The 13610-nt window shown below is 33.2% G+C and overlaps 1 long non-coding RNA gene across 1 annotated transcript; it reads right to left on the reverse strand.

Moving 5' to 3' along the window:
• Nucleotides 1-44: 44 nt before the first annotated feature.
• On the reverse strand, nt 45-12986 carry LOC139363154 (uncharacterized). Its single transcript, XR_011623077.1, has 4 exons — nt 12823-12986; nt 3692-3803; nt 1083-1147; nt 45-277 (listed from the first exon to the last, which is right to left on the reverse strand). It is a non-coding gene; the product is annotated as an uncharacterized lncRNA (long non-coding RNA).
• Nucleotides 12987-13610: the final 624 nt, after the last annotated feature.

Genomic DNA, 13610 nt, shown 5'->3' on the forward strand with positions numbered 1-13610 from the left:
ACTACACCATAGATGCAGATTTTCATATTTAATGTCTCTGGAAATTCAGTAAGCAGATGAACCAAGTGATTTTGACATCGGTTATTTAAAGTCTTTGCCATTGTACAAAAGAGAAAACAGAAGAGTATTTAAAAGCAATAACTTAAATATACTGCACATTGGAAGACATGAGAGCACTTGAATCCAGCCGCCCTTTGAAGAGATGAGTTATGTTGCAGATGGCTCCCGTTCACCAAGATGCGTCTGTTTATGATGCTGCAGGTGGTAGACTAGGACACTGGAACAGGGGTGGAAAGGTTAGAGCTACATAATTCTCTCAACAGTAAGTTCAGTGAAATTAAATCAAGTTCCCAGCCTTCATTCTTTATCAGTGATGCCATTTAAAGTGACATGGAAAGTTTCATTTTGATGAGTATTAAACTTAGTGTATGATGTCAGTTTTTCTTAATTTAGCCTACTAGTCCAAAGAAAATAGCTGCATTATTCACAGTTAAAATAGAAATACAGTTTATAATAGTGGGTAAGACTAAAATATGCAGTTTAATGCACTTACAGATTTTATGACAACCATCTCTAGACATTTATCTTGAAATAAAAAGAACTCACATAATTAGCTTGGTGATTAGGAATAAATTAAAATTAGATTGTGGATCAGTCAAGATAGACCGGATAACAACCAACCTCAAATCTCAGTGGCTTGTAACAATAAAAATTTGTTTCATGATTACTCTAGATATAAAGCATACATTCACAAGACACAATCTTATCAGAGTCACCTAAGATCCAGGCAGACAGAGTGTCACCCTCTTAAGATGATGCTGCCCTCTCAATGTATGATGTACGCCTCTACCAATTAAACACTTCAGCCCAGAAATGACACTCTAACCCTGGTCATATTTAATAGCAAAACAAATAACATGCCCATGTCTAACTTCATCAGGCTCAGTAAGTGAAATTCTTCCACGTGCCGGGAGGGAGAACAGACCTGATATGTTAGTGGCCAGTACCGCCATTACCACAGATACAAATCTCAGCACAGTGTGATACAGCAACAGGGCCCAAGCTATGATACAATAATTTACCTGATTTTTCATTATCTTTTCTGAAAAGCCCTTACAAATGCCTTCCATTTTCAAGCACTACCATGCTAGAAAATACAGAGAAAATTTGAGAATATAGTTAAAGTAATGGAGGGAAGAATGATGTCATTTCAGAGAAAAATTGTGACCATTAAGACTTGAGATAAGTTTTAGAATACTAGTATATACACAGACGTTGTAAGTAGAGAGAAAGGGATAGGCAATGTCACTGTCATAACTAGACATTTTGACAATATTGTTGCTAAATCAACTTTCCTAAATTTTATATAACAGTTTCAAATTCTTCACATTGAGCACATTGACTCATCTATTTTTTTCCCAAATGTCTTTAACGTAAAGATTCAAAAACAGGATGACAAATTTAATAGAACGCATTTATACTCATCTGGGGACTTAGAGTCTAAAGGAATCTATTGCAAAAAAATTTATGACCTGTAGATTCTATTCCCTTGTTCAATTAGGTTACAAAAGTTTAAAAAGATGAGAACTGTGAGGCTTAGGAGAAAACATGCACAAAACTATCAAGGAAGCTGTTAAACTTACTGTCACTGACCTAGCCTCGAAAAGTTGGCTTTTATTAAATGGCAGCTGTGCTTGATTAAAAAATTATGACTCCCCTCAGGAATCACAAGGGTCATTAAAAACCAAGTCATAAAATCCCCTGCTCCCTAAAGGCACGCTGACGGAGAACACTTCAGATTTCCTTAGTGTAATTTAACTTTAACTACCATAATACCCAACACGTACTTAAAAGATTTTTAAAAATTGTCATTTTATCCTTTACACACCTACATCAAATTGTTAAATAATTAGATTAAATTAATATTTGAAAATACAAATGATCTGAATTATAAATCTGGTCTGATACTTGGTCACCTTAAATCAGTCTTTTTTCAGATCCATTACTGCATTTTCAACCAAAGTGTTTAAAATGAGTATTTTCATATGTTTTACTTACCTTAATAGTTTTAAAAGTGATCGAATAAGGAACTAATAGATCATCTGAGAGAAAGCAATCTATAAAAGTGCATAAATTTACCAAATGTTAAACATACATGGATTTTTAGATATCTTCCTAATCTTTGCTTTAGAGATAATGTTTGCAAACATTATTATTTGTGTATATGTGTATGTGCATGTATGGTTTTCTTTGGAAGGAGATTATTAACTTTTTCTTACTATTTTGGTCTTTCTCTCTGACATCTTTCCCAAAAGTTGTTCTTTTCCAACTCCAGTTGTATAAAAGCTGACAGTTGGTTACAATTATTCAGATGATTTACAAAAAGCCAACAACATCATTAGTATAATAGACCAGAAAGTCCTTCATAGCCATACTTGTAATGTCAAGGCAGAGTTTCTATGTGATAGTCACTGTTATTGTTAAAGTTCAGATGTATAAATTCTGGCTTTAATATGTATTGTGGGGAAGCACAAGGACACTAGGAGTGCCATACTTCCATGGCGCAATGATTTCTTCAGCTTATCACTGGGCCTTTACTATAGCAACTAGCTATATCTTTTTAAGAGACTTTGGTTGTCCTCCAGATGACACTAAATATTTAGAAATACTACATTAACATTTTCATAACTGTGAAGAATCTATTATTTCTCTGTTTATGTAATATTTCTTGAATCTTAAATAAATGATTTTAATAAATATTATTTATATGTATATTAAATTTACATGTATATAAAATTTATTAAATTTATACGTATGAATTATATTTATACATAAAAATATTTCCAACATGATATCAGTCATTTTGTGTTATAAATTTCATAAGCTTATTGCTTTCAATGCCACATAGTATGTATTTGTATTTATTTTGTAGTTAAGACTTATGGGAAGACTCCAGTGTTTATATTAGTTGAACATTTGCTGAATGAGTTTATTTTCTATCTCTCTCTCTCTCTTTCATCTATCTACCTACCTACCTACTTATCTTTCAAGAACAAGAACCAGAAAGCATTGATTATATTCCTCCTTACCTTCACCGTAAGACTAAAGTTCTTATTGTTTAATTTTTAAATGTAGAGCCTGTGCCCTTGACTATTTTAATATTTACTTCTAAAACTTTTCTAGGCTTTTATTGACATAACTCTCTTAAATTACAAACACCTGGATTGCACAGAGCATTTAGGATATACTGCAATCTTGCCTTTTTATAACTTTAACTAAATATTTGTTAATTTTTTCCCAATGTAATTATTATGTTTTAGTTCGAGTGTCTTTGCAGTTTATAAAAGTTGATTATATCTTATTATTACTTTAATCAGCCATGCTTACTAAGGTAAATCTCTTAAACATTTTGACCTTCATCTCATCAGAAAAATGAACTAAATGAAATCAATATGCCTTTCACTACCAACCATTTTCAATGCTGTAACTTTACTTAAGTTGAAAGAGAATTGTCTTTCAAATTGTGAACAAAATTGAGCCTCAAATTTGATTGCCGTTTACTATGAGCAAAAGACCTGAACAATCATCACCAAAGAAGATATACAAATGGCAATTAATCACATTGGAAGAAGTTCAGTACCAGATGTCATTAGCAAACTACAAATTTAAATAATGAGATAGTACTACATACCTATTAGAACAGCCAAAATCCAATACAATGACAACAGCAAATGCTGATAAGGATGTAGAGAAACAAGAGCTCTCATTCATTGCTGGTAGAAGTGCAAAATGGCATAGCCACTCTGAAAGATAAATAGATCGCTTCTTAGAAAACTGAACATTCTCTTATCAATTCACTTACCAACTATAATCCTTGGTATTTATCCAAATGAATCGAAAAATCATGTCCATACAAAAATCTGCACACAAATGTTTATAGCAACTTTATTCATAATTGCCAAGACTTGCAAGCACCTGCGATGTTCTTCAGCAAGTGAATGGATAACGAAACTATAGTATGTCTGGATAAAGAAATACTACTGAGTGATAAAAAGAAATTAGCTTATCAAGTCTTGAAATTACATGTTAGAAATGCATATTCCTTAAGTGAAAGAAGCAAGTCTGAAAATTCTACACACTGTATGATTCCTACTCTATGGCATTCTAGAAATGTCAAAAGTATGGAAAAAGCAAAAAAATCTGTGGTTTCCAAGCATTGTGGGGAGGGAGAAATAAATATGCAGAGCACAAAGGACTTTTAGGGCTGTGAAACTGGTCTGTATGATACTACAATGGTGGACACATCACATTATACATGTATCAGACCCATAGAATGGATGGTTCTGAGAGTGGATGACAGATTTTGGATGATAAACATGTGTCTATGTATGTTCAAAGGTTGTAACAAATGTACCACTGTGGTGCAGGATGTAGCTAGTGTAAGACGTGTGCATAGGTGGAGTTGGCTACATTGGAACGCTGTATTTTCTGCTCATTTTGCTGTGAACTTAAAATTGCTCTAAAAATGAAGTTTATTAATTTAAAAACATCAGTATCACTTGACTATTTAATATAAAATTGTACAAAGTAATTATATCTGCTGTTGATTGTATTGTAAGGACATTGGAATATGTATACACTATTTTTTGGAGCATAAATTTGTACATTATTTCCGGCAGTATATTTGGCAAATAGCAGTGAGCATTTTAGAGTGACTACTTTTTGCCAGGCTTTGATATAGGCTCTTTACGTGTATAAATTGATTTAATTGTTTAAAAATTATTCTGAGGTAGGGAATATGATTATTCTCATCTTACAGATGAGATACTGGAGGCATAGTATGGTTAAGTAACTTGCCTTAGGTTACAGAGATATTAAGTGTCAACTCCAATTTCAGTCAAAGTGGTCTGAAGCTAATGGCTATGGTTTTACCACTTAATTATGAGCTACTTTGAATGTAAGTAATAAAAACACACAATACATATGTCATTTGAACTAGCAACCCTTTAAGGAAAGAGAGGATTGGGTGAAGACCGACACACAGATATGTTCACGGGGTATTATATAAAAGATCGAGTTATTGGGAACAACCTAAATGATCTGCAAAAGCGGATGGTTACAAATAACTTACATCCTTCAATTAAAATGCTGTGGAGATATTAAATATCATTCTATGATAGTTGCAAATATAGAGATATATTCATGATACGCTTTTAAGAGAAAATTGCAGGTTATTACACATTAGGTACTGTATGAGCCTAATTTTATATATCTCTATGCCCAAATGTTAGCTGTGATAATCCTAGGAAGCTAGAATTTTTAGTTATATTTTTCTTTTCTGTTGCTGTATTTTTGAGATTCTTAGACACTTATTACTTTTGTATCAGAATAAAATATTAATTGAAATTTTTCAATAAAGGTAGATCATGTTTTCCAATTTCTGAGAAGAAGCCTCAAAAAATGTTTATCCACAGTTATGCCCCTTTTCAATGCATTTTAATATACATTAACAAATTAGAGAAAAAAAAAAGACACTTTGTAGCCTAGTACAAACAAAACAAAACAAAACAAAGCATTCTGCCTATTTAATGAAATTTCTGACCACAGAGTGATAGAGAGCGGATCATGGTCTGGTTTATCCCCTAATGAAGCTGCTCCTACCAGATAGTGAGTTTTCAGTGAGAGTTTGGGATACATAATGTACAAATTTCATTTTGAATAGAAGCAATGTGGAGAAACAAAGTGAATAAAGCTAAATGTTGCTGGTTCCATTTTATGCTTACAGCAAAACCCTTGGACTCTCAATTGATACACTATTAATTTTAGTAACAATATGGATCAAAAAGAGTCATTTCTATATCTCTGTACTGAAAACCAGCAGTAAATTGCAAAAGTGATCTTTAAAGGATTAAAATCTGTTGCTATAGCAACTTCTTATCATATAAGAAGTGTTAGTACAACTAGGGTATACCAAAAATGGGTTAGAAATGGTCTGTGATTTTAACAAGTAGACCTTTTTTTTTGCACTTTGGGATTAGTGTGTTACAGATATTTTATTACATTAAAATGTAAAGAAAATAAAAATATATACCTTTTTGTTGTAGTTCTGAAACATGACCACCTACATATTTATTGGAACTTTAATTTTGTAAGTGCAATGGGGCAATGTCTTGCAAATAAATTTTATTCAGTAAATAAATAAATTGGGGAGGTTAAACGTGAAGCATGATTTAATGCTTAATGAGTTATTTTTCTAGTTGTAGTTATATATAATAAGGAAGGAGGAAAAACAAATACATAATGAATGCTTTTCAACTTCCCCTATTGCTTTTGCTACTAAGACCAGAGACTACTTAATGCCCAGGCTCTACCGTCATGTGTTTGCTCCCCGACCTTTGTTCACTTCTAACTTCTGGTACTGTCTTTCTCTTGCTTCGGGGCACTTATTACTAGGCCTTAGTCTTTGTTTGTATGAGGTTTTAGAGTTAGTCTTGAGCACTGAATCTGTATTAAAATGCACAGAATGCATAAATATACTCTTCACAATATGATATGTGCCTGGCTGATGCTGCAGACCCCTGTCTTCCTTATCTGCATGCTCATTACCTCTATGTGTGTAGATATCTGACACTCCACATCGTTTTTGCAATATCAGTGCAATTTCTGGCTGATTTTGATAATGCGAGGGATATTTAAATTATTCTTTGGCTGAAAATGTCTTTATTCAGTTGTTCAACAAATTTGTATTGTGTTTAGTATGTGTTAGGCTGTAATGAAGAAAACAGATGTTCTCTGAACTCAAAAGTATTAAAATCTAGTGATGAGTACAGAAGTAAACATATGATAAGTACTTTTTTGGAGTTATATAAATAAAAATATTTGGTGATAGAGAAGGAAATGTGATACTTATTTAACCAAAGTAGTAGGGAAAGGCTTTGTTCAGAAATAATTTAAAGCAGAAGCTGGAAGGATAAACAACCAGCTATGAAAGGAGCAAAAGAGAGAAAAACCTCCCAGACAGAAGATATTGCATGTGCCAAGGTCCTGAGTTGGGAAAAAGCTTGGCATATACATTGGAGGAACAGAACGGAAGCTAGTTTTTAAGTAAGAGTAAAATGGGAGAAAAGTGGGACACTATAAGGTAGGAGGGCTAGATATAGACAAATCCATTCTAGGAATTAAGGATGTGATTTGGGATGTGAAGAGAGGGCATGGGCAGATTTAGGCAGGTAAATGATTTGAACATATTTAAGTTTTTGTTGTTGTTGTTGTTGTTTCATTTTTGAGACGGAGTCTTGTTCTGTTCCCATACTGGAGTGCAGTGGCGCAATCTTGGCTCACTGCAACCTCTGCCTCCCGGGTTCAAGTAATTCCCGCTGCCTCAGCTCTCGAGTAGAGCTGGGATTACAGGCACACGCCACCATGCCTAGCTAATTATTTATTTATTTATTATTATTATTATTATTTTGTATTTTTAGTAGACACCGGGTTTTACCGTGTTGCCCAGATGCTTCTCGAACTCCTGACATTAGGCAATCCGCTCGCCTCGGCCTCCCAACGTGCTAGGGTTACAGGTATGAGTGATCACACCCGGCCAGATTTAAGTTTTTAAAAGGTTATTCTGAAACAATGTGGAGAATACACTGGAGGAAACAGGGAAGCACCATATAAAGGTTACTGTGATACTCTAGGTAAGCAGCATTGGAGAATTGTATGGGAACACAAGAGGAGAGACAGACAGTAATAGAGTCAAGAAATTTAAAGAATAATAAAGCTTGCTGATGGATTTGAGGTAAGAGTTATGAAAAGCAAGTACAATGATTAACAATAACTGCAAACTGGCTATAGGCAATGCCATTTACTGAGATGCAGAAAAATATATGTTTGTAGTGCTAGAGATGTTTTAATATATTTTGACAGGGTGTTGATACATCTAAGTGGAAATACCCAATAAGAAGTTGGTTCAGATGGTGTTTAAAATCCTGGGATTAAGACCATCTAAGAAGAGAACAGAGATAGGAAAGAAGGTATATGCCTTAACCCAGCAGGATAACAATATTTAATTACCATAAGGAAGAAAAAGGAACTTATGAGAAAGAAACACAACTAAAAGCCTGAGATGAAAAAGGAAAATGGGAAAAATGTAATGTCATGGGAATTAAAATATTATAGAGAGTTGAGGAGTGGAGAGCTAACTTAATCATATGCAGCTAATGTAGTATGATGGTAGAAATGTATCTCTGTGAGTTGAGAACAAGTACAGTGTGCGGTAGGTGCAATTTTATACAAATGGCATAAGGAAAAACTGAGTTGAAAATTAATGCAAATTTTGGACACAACCATGATGTCCTTTTGTAGGTGAACGATTAAACAGTGGTACATCTATACAATGAAACATTATTTAGTGGATATAAAATGCTGAAAACAAATGAGCTAGCAATCCATAAAAAAATATGGAGGAAAAGCAAGTTCATTTTACTAAGTGGTAGAAACCAATCTTAAAAAGTTACATACTGTTTGATTGCAACTATATGAAATTCTGGAAAAGGAAAAGTATGGGGAAAGTAAAAAGATCAATGGTTTCCGTGGTCTAAGGACAGAGCACAGAGGATGTTAGGTTAATCAACATATTCTGTATACAGTGATGAATCATGTCATTATAAATTTGTACAAACCCATAGAACAAACAACATTAAGAGTAAACCCTAATGCAAATTATGAATTCTGGGTGATAATGATGTGTCAAAGTGGGTTCATCAATTGTAACAAACGTACTACTCTGGTGGGGGAAATTGATAATGATAGAGTCTATGCGTATGTGGGTGCACGAGGTATATGGGAATTTTTTTTTTTTTTTTTTTTTTTTTTTTTTTTTTTTTTTTTTTTTTTTTTTTAAGACAGAGTCTCACTCTGTTCCCCAGGCTGGAGTGCAATGGTATGATCTCAGCGCACTGCAGCCTCTGCCTCCTGGTTTCAAGAGATTCTCGCGCTTCAGCCTCCAGAGTTGGCATTACAGGCGCCCACCATCACGCCTGGTTAATTTTTGTGTTTAGTAGAGACTGGGTTTCACTATGTTGGCCAGGCTGGTCTTGAACTCCTTACCTCAGGTGGTCTGTCCACCTTGGCCTCCCAAAGTGCTAGAATTACAGGCATGAGCCATTGAGATCAGCCACTAAATGGGAAATTTCTATACTTCAACTCAAATGTGATGCAAATCTAAAACTGCTCTAGAAAATGAAGTCTATTAAAAATGCAAGCTTAGCAAGTAGAGAAAAATGGATATAGTATTTCTTGGAATTTGTTTTTTATAGAGAATGGAAAAATGAGAGTGTAATTTAAGCATTATGAGAGTTAGAATGAAATATAGGAGAACATGTTGATTAAATATTAGAAAATTTCATAATGGAAGAAATGCAAGGGAGATCACATGCTTTGAAAAATTACAGAGGAAAAGAATTACTAGCCAATTTGCAAGAACTGGCTTTTGAAAGCAGGTAACTTTTTTCTCTATTAATAATTTTATTTTTTATCTTAAAGGTCTTCCTAGAAAACTGATGGTTTGGTTTAGCTGTCATAGCCTGCTCCTAGGCTGTGACGTCACTCAGTTGCTACTGAGCAACCTGACCTTTTTCAGGGTATGATAGTTTGGAGTGAAACCATCTTTCCACTTAAGCTTTTTTTTTTCATAGGTCCCTCCTCATCCACGGGAGCACAAATCTTTGGGTTGCAGCATAAGTTTTCTTATTCACCAACCACCTTATGTTCAGACTTACATTGTCCTTTATGTAGAGAGGACATTGTCCTCTACACATTATAGAGGAGCTATATTGTACTTTAGGTATACAGTGAATTACTATAAGAATGTTTTTCTTTGTGAATTCCCAAAAAAATCTGATCCGCAACATACTGGCCCATGATATGCTTACAATGTACTTTCATATTGAATTCTTCACTTTGAGAAATGTAACCAGGGAATAATTTGATTTTGTGAGGGATGGAAAAGAATCCATGGAAGCCAAAATACTTTATTTCCTGTGGTAGTTTTGGCAAGTCCTGCATCCAAATAGCACATGAAAGTCCCAGAATTAACTATCAGAGCTTCCATACTATGTTCATCTGTGAGAGTATCCACTTAACCTTCATTGACCTTATTGTGCAAAACCTTCAAAAAACCCATGGGCCAAAAGGAGGTTAGAATAACATGCTGCTGTATACTTTGTCAGACAGTCCTTATTGTTTAGTTTGGAAGAATATAAACTGTGCAGTCTCTCACCCCTCCTTCTACACAGACATATGCAATCTAACAAACAATATCTCTTTTGGTAATGTAAATTATCATCTCCAATTTTGGTGTGTTTTACAATCTTATCCTGGACTACTCAGGGCTTCTAAGCATAAATCAGTTTTACTCTCTTCTTTTCCCTTCGATTTCTTGGTACTTCTTGAAATAGCCGTATTCTTCACAAATTTAATAAAACATGTCCTGCCAAACAGAGAGCCACATCTGGCTCTGCACAACACTTACAACAAATATCTTATAACAAAAGGACTAAAGAAAACTGGTAAGCATGTGGTCAGAATTGGAGATTTGTTGATAATAAAATGAGAGTGGTGCCTTCTGATGATTTCTTTTCTAAATTTTTCCATTTGGATTACAAGACAAAAATTGATCTACTAGTGGGAAGAACCTCAAGTGATCATCTATGAGGATTAGCTCAGGAATTGTTTAGGGTGAATATTTACCACCTTAAGCCCCAAATTTCAGAGACATGACAATTTTTGGGTGAAATAAACTGTTAAAGATAAGGAATTTTAACTTAAGTGGGGAAAAAAAGCAGTACTGTAAAAAGTGAATTATAGTTAACTATATATATATTGAAATATTTAGGTGGAAGCATATGATGTCTGAAACTTTTAAATGCACCAATAAAAAAAGATGCCTTGACTGAGATTAGAGTGCTTCATTCATAAGTGATAAAACAAGTAGAAGACAATGGCAATTAGCGAATGTAGGAGATGGATATGCCAGTGTTCACAAAACTCTTTAAATTTTTCCATGTATTTGTAATATTTTATAGTAAAATGTTGGGAAAACAAAGCAAATGTATAGGCTAAAAGAAATTAAGAGATGTATTTAGGCAAAGTTTCAGATTTCTTATGCTGAGATACATTTTACCCTTGCCCCAGTGACTGTCACTGGTTTAACTCCATCTCTGTAACTTGAAAAATTTAATAATTCTCCAAATCAATTTTTTAAAAAATTTAGATATGTAAAGCACTATATAAAAAGGAGATTTAGATTTTCTTGATCAATAAAGTAACAAACATTGATTGATGAACTGCTGGGCATATACAGTCAATCTGATTGGATTTGGCTGTTACTTGGAAGAAAAGGCAACTGTCCACATGTCTCCACTCTCAGAGACAAAGCTGGAGATTTGACCAGTATTGGAAAGGATATGTTTACTAGATAGTGATGCCTACAGAACGGTGGAAATATAAGGCTCTAACTTAGAACTTTGCAGGCTAATTCAGAGGCAACATTATGAGTTTACTAAACTGTGTCTTTGTTTCCATTTATAAGAAAAATCCTTTTTTGCAACCCTATTATTTCTACCTCTTATCTGCAAAAGAGTCCCCTAACCTGTCTTTTCAGAAAAAATAAGAATTACCATGTCCTTTTATATTAAACAAGTGATTTGTGTTCTTTGTAGAAAAAATGAGAAAATAAAAAGAAGTAAAAATAAAGTATAATCTCAATAACAGAGCCCATCATTTTTCATATTTAACTATATTTTTCCATATTTTAGTGTATAGATTCCAAATACATTATAAAGTCATTATTAATTTATTATATTTTCTCTTAGTTTAATAGAAAGAGAGAAAATGCAAGAATCGAATGGAGATAGAGGCTAAAATTATGTATTGGTAGAAGAAATTTATTTAGCTTCAATTAAGCAATAATTTCGACAATGCTGGTCTTCTCCAAAGTACAAGTATGAAGTGCTTATCTAAAATTCGAGATACAATTATCAATTTTGCAATAAGTTTACTTGCTGGGAATTGATTCCCTTTATATAACATATAAATAAATAGTTTGACTTTTATATATTAATATTTTTATAATCTTTCGGATAGATATAATGAAAGCAAATGATGACCTTTCTACAGCTACTTCAATTAAAGAGTCTTGCAGATATATCTTTTTGTTACTTGTCCAGTTATTTTTCTACTACAAAATCCTTCTAGATAAATTGTTAGACTAAAGATGGTGCATATTTATAAAAATATCCTTTAAAAATAGTTGTTCAAATTTAACTTAGACTAACAATGAATATTAGTTTGTATAGCCTCACCTTCAAGCAATACTAAGTACTATCCTTTTAATTTCTGACCTGAAAGACAACATTCCTTCAAACTTTTGAATATTTTTACTTGTATTTATATGTTTTTTATTTCAGAACTCGGTGCAAATCAGCAACTTAGTAATATTTCTTAGTGCATGGCACACTATCTTCCTTGGCCCATGAAAATTTCTTCATTCACGTTTTAAAATTTAAATTTAAATAAAGTAATCTGCCCTGTCTTTCCTTTTTCTTTGCTTTCACTAATACACCTTTCTAATTAGACAACTCTTCTAATATGTTTATTTTGTATTCTTTATTTATTGTTTTGTGCTTTTTGTGTGTGCTTATAATTTTTTTAAATTTTTTTTTGTCTTAGCCATATGTTTTTATGACCTGTCATCATTTCTGTCTGTTTTTGTTATTGCTTCTTCTAACCACTGTGCTCCACAGTGAAATTCCATCACATTTTACTCACACAGTTTTTTGGTGTTTGAACCAAGGTTATGTCCAAAACCCATCACTTCAAATAATGTTCCTCAGAGACACATGCCCAGGAGAAGATGTACAGACTTCTAAGCTGGAAACGGTCGCAGCATCCACATTCCCTCAGTGTGAGATGAGGAATCCAAAATCCACTTCCTGCCGATGAGATCTCTGCCATTCTCGTGTTGATAATAAGGCAGAAGAGTTAAGTGCTTTCTCGTATGACAATTCAAGACATTATTAGAGGTCAAAATGAGTTCATATAAGAAAATCCTTAAAAGAGTGCCCTAGCCCATAATAAATGCTTAATAAATTAACTATTATTATTAATATTTTGCTTCATTGCAATAAACAATTAAAAATATAAACAGAAAAACCTTTTCCAAATAGATACAATAAATTAAACATGGCTCTATCCCTTCTTATTCTCAACATAAATGATTTTGCGTAAGTCAGCGTATCCTGTTGATTGAGGTTTCACATTTTGAATATTTCATATTATCTTATTTTGTTTTAAATTGCTCATTAAGATCTTTTTGACATTATTACCAGACTCAAATAAGCTTTACATCTGCATTTGAAACACTGGCTGTAATGCCATAGTCTCTTATTTAGAGTAATCTTCCTTCATTTCTTGACACTGAGAAAGACCAAATTAATATATTGGAAAAAAGTCCAACTAGAAACAGATTTAGAAATATGTAAGTTGTTCTAATAGAATATCATAGTACTTATAATTATTTATAATACAATAATAAAGTACTTAAGGTTATCTTTTTC

Source organism: Macaca nemestrina, chromosome 5 (assembly GCF_043159975.1).
Source record: "Macaca nemestrina isolate mMacNem1 chromosome 5, mMacNem.hap1, whole genome shotgun sequence".
In the NCBI taxonomy this organism is placed as follows: domain Eukaryota; kingdom Metazoa; phylum Chordata; class Mammalia; order Primates; family Cercopithecidae; genus Macaca; species Macaca nemestrina.